Raw genomic sequence first — 6,351 nt, 5'->3', positions numbered from 1 at the left:
TCTTGTCTCTAATGTTTTATCCATTAATCTTCCTCAAGAAAAAAAAATTAAAAGTTTTGTCTCTAATGTTTTATACATTAATCTTTCGTCAAATTACACTAATGTAATTATCTATGATTTTGAAGATATTCATATACGACGAGTAATGTCGTTCAACTAATTAAAAAAATATTGTCTGCAAACAGCTCCTTTAACGATTATAGATATTTGTCGATTTCAATATATATTTTACACATTTTAATAATATCAATAATCATATTTTTTTAATAGTTACTATTATGCAATATATTTAATGCGGATTATCATCTGTTTATTTCGAAAAATACCAAATATTGTCGTTTTTGCAAATAACCCAAAAATGAACGGAGATTTAAGGCAATACGTCATTACGTCCGTTACAGAAGCAAAGGATCTACGTAACAGAACGGAAATACAACAACAAGAAACAAAATGACGCTTCGGAATTTCCATTTCCCCTCCCAATTCCAAATCAAATCATTCTGAAATTAGGTCAAGAAATTGTTTGATTCCTGAGACATCAAAAATGGCAACCAATCATCAGGCGGTGATAGAACACAACAACTGCGGGGTGAAATCTTGCGACAAGATTGATCGGATGGCAACTTGGTTGGGAAGCAGCGTCGCATCAGCGTTCTTCGCCTCCCTGGAACGCTGTTCTTGCATCAATCTCGCCACCTCTCACGACGATTTTGACGATGATGAAGAAGCCAAAGATCGTCCCCTCATGCTCACCAAACCTGTAATGTTCGCCGATGATTCCCCTCACAAGCTCAACCCTCTGTAGCTTCCACCTCAAATATTGTTTCTGTAAGCGCACATATGAATTCAAACGCTCTTGTTTGAATTACTTTACAAAATCTCATGTTCTTCTCGTACAGAATTGTAAATACTGTGGGCTGATTGTGATCAATGCTATGAATTTGCTAGCTTTGAATTTGGATTATCGGTGATTCATTTTTCTGTTGTTGTTTTTTAATCTAAACTGGGTGTGGTTAAGGGTTCTAAAAATCTGGGTGATCCCAGATTCTTTGATCATTCTGATTTGGTTATCAAGATTCTTGGTTATGGGGTTTTTGTATTGGGATTCTTAAATAGGACATTTTCAAAAAAATAAAAACTTGCCCCAAATATCTGCATTTGTATTTGTCCATGAATTCTATCTCTAAGATCATAGATGAGCATTTTTTCGCTCTTTTAAGTTTCGGTTTTTTGGGATTATTGCAAAAACATGAGAGAAAATTGGTTGTTAATGTTCATGATTTCAAATATCATAAGAATTCTCAATCTTGAAGAATCATGTTCCTTCCTCTCTTTATCAAACGGGATGATAAAATTTTGTAATAGGTACTTGCTTTTATTTCCATTTTTGAGTAGCCAAACATCACCATAATTAGGGATGAGCATCGGAACCGGGTATCCACTTTTGGAACCGGAACCGTCTCGGAACTGTCGGTTTTGGAACTGGAACCGCCTTATGCGGTTCCGGTTCCGGTTTTCATTTTTTTTAAACCGCTACCCGCTCGATACCTGCCGGAACCGTTTTATATATATATATATATATATATATATATATATATATATATATATATATATATATATATATATATATATATATATATATAAATATGTGTGTTACTTAGACCAATTTATAATATATTGGTCTGATTTTGTCCGTTTTTGGTCCAAATTGATTAACTAAATTGCAGTTTTATCGAAAAAAAGTTAACAAAATTAATGTCATTGGGTTACCCACTCCCAGAACCGGAACCGCCGGTTCCGAGACTGGTTCCAAACATTTAAGAACTGCCTAAAGCGGTTCCGGTTCCGGTTCTGACTTTCCAGGAACCGCCGGTTCCGGTTCTCGAAAAATGAGGCGGGTACCCGCCTATGCTCATCCCTAACCATAATCATGATCATCTTCTTCAAATGTTTGAAGATTTGGGTTCTTATTTTTCTCTGTTTGAAGCTACTTAGATTAAAAAAAAAAAAAAAGATGGATGATAAATTAAGGGGATGAACATCGACGTTTAAAGCTAGTTACATCTAAAACATAGAGATGACAAATTAGATCGACGAAATTATTTTGACAAAATCATAGGCTCATTGGTAAAAAAATAATCTAATAAAGAAGTACATTTTTGCCACGTGACATTCTCCTAGCCCCACAAAATTGATTTTTCCCGCCCAAATTTCAAAGTGATTTCCCGAAAATACCCATTTCGTCGTTTCTACTCACCACTCAGCAAAATCGGCACAATTCAATTTGTCTATTCCTTCGTCCCTGCACTCCAATTTTGGAGCTGAAAATCAGTAATCAATCAACAATATACTCCGCTTGTAAATAGATATCTGATATGCTGATTTTGTATATTTCCCATTTTCTCGATCTAAAACCTAGATGACACCACCATTGGATGCATTCCCTTCGTCTTCCACCCACTGGCAACAAACCCCACTATAAACAATGTTGCTTCCATCTCTTCTTGCCTTCTTTATCGTTACTCATGGTATGCTTCTACCTCCATCTACGATTTACCCCCAAATTGATGATTCTCTTTTCCGTCTGCCTCAAATGTGTCATCCTCGACATCGATATTGCTCTTCTTCTACAATTTGTTGTCTATCCAGGTCTGTTATTTAATCTGGTCTTCTTATATTTTAGTGTTAATTTAGTTTGTTCTTGATTCTAAATTTGAGCATTAGTTTGATCCATCACTTAGTTCTTTCTTCTTAACCTAGCATAATAAATAATATCATACAGGATGTGCTAATAGAAAACTTGAATATGATGGATTGATGGTGCACTCTATGCGCTTGATAAAATGCATGTGAGAACTTTTTTTCTCACAAAATTTACTTTCAAAACTATTAAATAACGTGGGTTTGTGTTACTATTTGTGTGTTTTTAGGATGTTGTAGTTCAAATAAACTAAGTCTTTATGTTGATTGCATGTTCCAGGGATATAATCAAAATGTCTTTCTATATTAACCGTGAAGTCAAACATGGTTCTTTGATCTTAAACGTTGAGGGGCACCTCCACTTTTTTTTAAGCAAAAGGTTTTTTTCTTTTACTTTTCATGGTTCCTAAGCATTACTAATAGTTTTTGGTATAAATTTGCATTTGGATTACCACATCGAAGAAAGATTGGAGATGAGAATTTGGTCAAATTTTGGATATTAATCTATTTCTAGGTCTACTTCATTATTTATGTGAAACTCAATTTATGAATATTTAACATATTATCTTTGTTAAATGGAACAAGAAACAAAGAGAAAACAATATATAAGGAACTTAGGCAACAAATAACTTTAATAATACTAAGATGATTAGCATCATGATGATAATTAACTTAACACACAAAAATGTTGGAATAGTATATTTCTTCAAAGAATCATAATTATGGATGACAGGAGTGGAGCTAATGGGAGTAATAGTAACAGGCTAACAGTAACAATGATTCATCAAATCAACAAATGTATGACTTGCAGCAAGTTTCGAGGTGGATTGAGCAGATTCTTCTGTTATCCTTACTCTTAATTGTCGTGTTCATTCGTCAACACTTGCAAGGTACTCAAAGCTGAAACTAACCATATACTTTCTACTTTAATTATCTATTATTTTCCAAATACCATTGTTGATTACTCATTCATGATTGATTTTAGGTTTCTTTGTAACAATCTATGTAACTGCTTTCATGTACAAGTCAAATGACATTCTTCGAAAACAAACAACTTTAAAGGTATGAATACCACTAATACTAAATGATTATAATTTATAACACACCCATTAAGCTTAATAATTGCTTAATAATTGATGAATTTTACAAAGGGAGAGAAAACTGTCTGTTCTCATAAGCTATAGTATAATCTTTACACTTCATGTAATTGGAGTATACTGGTGGTATCAAAACGATGATCTTAGTTCTCCATCGTTAACCCCTCAAAAGCAATCCCACCATTCTGGCATGCCATTTTCATAATAATCGTAAATTTTATGAAATTTATCTCATTATTGCATCTTTAATAAAGATTATATGATGTGTAAAATGAGTATCTGATGATTCTTTATGAAAATTTATTGCCTTTAGATACAATGGTGCGACAAGCAGCAATGATTTCAAAGTTAGTACTCCTTATGTACTATAAAAATGGCAGGGGTCATAATTTTCATAGACATGTAACTTAATATAACTTCAATTTAAGTTTTAAAACTTTCTAATGGCATTTTTGGTATTTTAGGGTCAAATGTTTACTTTGGTCGAATATACCCTTCTATTATATCGTGCGTTTTTACCTGCTCCAATTTGGTATAGATTCTTTTTGTACAAAGAATACGGGAGCTTGTTTTCTTCTTTGATCACAGAGCTATATTTGACTTTTAAGCTTACATTAATAGTGGAGAAGGTATTATTGGCAATAATTATCAATCATCTGTCTTTTTGTGAAAATGGGTATTATTAATGTATTTCCCGTTTTGCCCCTGTAGGTTGGTTCCTTCTATGGTTTTCATACATGGACTGAATCTCATTGTCCATAGCCTCTTTTCATTTTGCAGACTCTGGGCCTGCTATAGCTTCCTTGTAGTTGTTAGGTTCATCCAAATTTATTAGTGTACTATCACTAATAAACGTATCACCTTCACTTGTTATATGAAAACCATACAACATAGGTGGAGCACTAAGTCTACTGGAACATCTAAGAGGTAAGGACTCGTTAATCGGTTCAACATGAGTTTCTTCCTCGGGTTGAGTGCCAGTGTTAGAGGTTCCTTCTTTTCTTGATTCTTGAAGTTCTTCAAGATCAATTTGTGTCCCACTGTCCTCTTGGCATATAAGTTCTCACTCTCAGAAAACTCCCGTCCTTGCAACGAAGACACTTTATCACTCGGTCTATAGAAGAGATATCCAAAGGACTTCTGAGGATAGCTGATGAAAATACACCACTCACTACGAGGTTAGAGCTTGTCGTGAGGCTCTCGTCTTACAAAATCCTCGCAACCCTAAACCTTGATATGTGCCAACGAGGGAGCTTTTCTTGTCCACATCTCGTGAAGTGTTTTGGCAACCTTCTAAGTCGAGACTAGATTAAGGATATGGGCGATAGTCTCTAAGGCATACCCCCATAATGAGATAGGTAACAAAGCTCGATTCATCATGGAACGAACCATGTCCAACAAGGTTCGATTGTGCCTTTCATCCACACCATTCAACTGCGGTGTCCTAGGTGGCGTTAATTGTGAAACAATTTTGCATTCCTTTAGGTAATCATGCCTCGATACTAAGATACTCACCACCTCGATCAGATCAGAGCATCTTTATCTTCCTGCCCAAGTGATTCTCCACTTCTTTCTTAAACTCTTTGAACTTTTCAAAATTTTTTGACTTGTGCTTGATTAAGTAGATATACCCATATCTACTATAATCATCGGTAGAAGTCACATAAAAGCGGTTCGCATCCCTTGTAGTGGATCTAAAGGGCCCACATCCATCGGTATGTATGAGATCCAATAAACCCTTTCCCCTTTCACAAGTACTAGTGAAGGGTGACTTGGTTATCTTTCCAAGGAAACAAGACTCGCACGAGTCATTGTCCCTAAGGTCGAATGACTCCAACATTTCATCCTTTTGGAGTTAGGCTATGTGTTTCTTGTTAACATGTCCAAGATGACAATGCCACAAGCATGCTTTATCCAAACAATTAGAAGAATCGATATGCAACACATCATTTCCTAAGTTGTCTACAACCATCACAATTTCATATATACCATTACAAGGCAATGCTTCAAAATAGAAAGTACCATTAAAGAAAGCATTAATAGAACCATTTTCATTATTAAACGAAAATCTAAAATCTTGTTTATACAAACCATGAAAAGAAATAATATTTTGTGTCATTTATGAAGAATAGCAACAGCTATTCAAATCTAAACCTAACCCACTACTAGGCACTAAAGAGTAAACTCCAATCTTGATGTCAGGCGACGCTTTCCAATTCTCCATGATCAAGTTTATCTTCCCATGCTGCACATCCCTACTTCTTCTTAGACCCTGAAAATCAAAACAAATGCGAAAACCACATCCTGTATCGAGGACCCAAGATATAGCATGTGATGAGTTATTAGCTTGAATAGTATACATACCTGCGAAGGATGGCTTTATCTTCCCATCCTTGATATCTTGTAGATACTTTGGGCAACTTCGTTTCTAATGCCCTTTGTCATGGCAGTAGAAGCAATCTGCATCCTTCGGGTTTGAAGAGAGAGCAGCGGGACTAGCCTTGGTTCCACTAGAAGAGGTGCCATATTAGGAATTTCCCTTGCGGTGGCTCTA

General features: G+C 35.3%; 1 pseudogene; it reads left to right on the top strand.

Annotated features, from left to right (window-relative positions):
• The first annotated feature begins 544 nt into the window (after positions 1 to 544).
• Positions 545 to 4,559, top strand: LOC145039499 (uncharacterized; annotated as a pseudogene).
• The last annotated feature ends 1,792 nt before the right edge of the window (positions 4,560 to 6,351 follow it).

The sequence above is a fragment of the Lactuca saligna genome, chromosome 4 (genome assembly GCF_052625555.1).
Source record: "Lactuca saligna cultivar CGN05327 chromosome 4, ASM5262555v1, whole genome shotgun sequence".
Lineage (NCBI taxonomy): Eukaryota > Viridiplantae > Streptophyta > Magnoliopsida > Asterales > Asteraceae > Lactuca > Lactuca saligna.
Note: the sequence above shows the minus strand (reverse complement) of the source record. Positions and strands in the feature narration are given on the sequence as shown.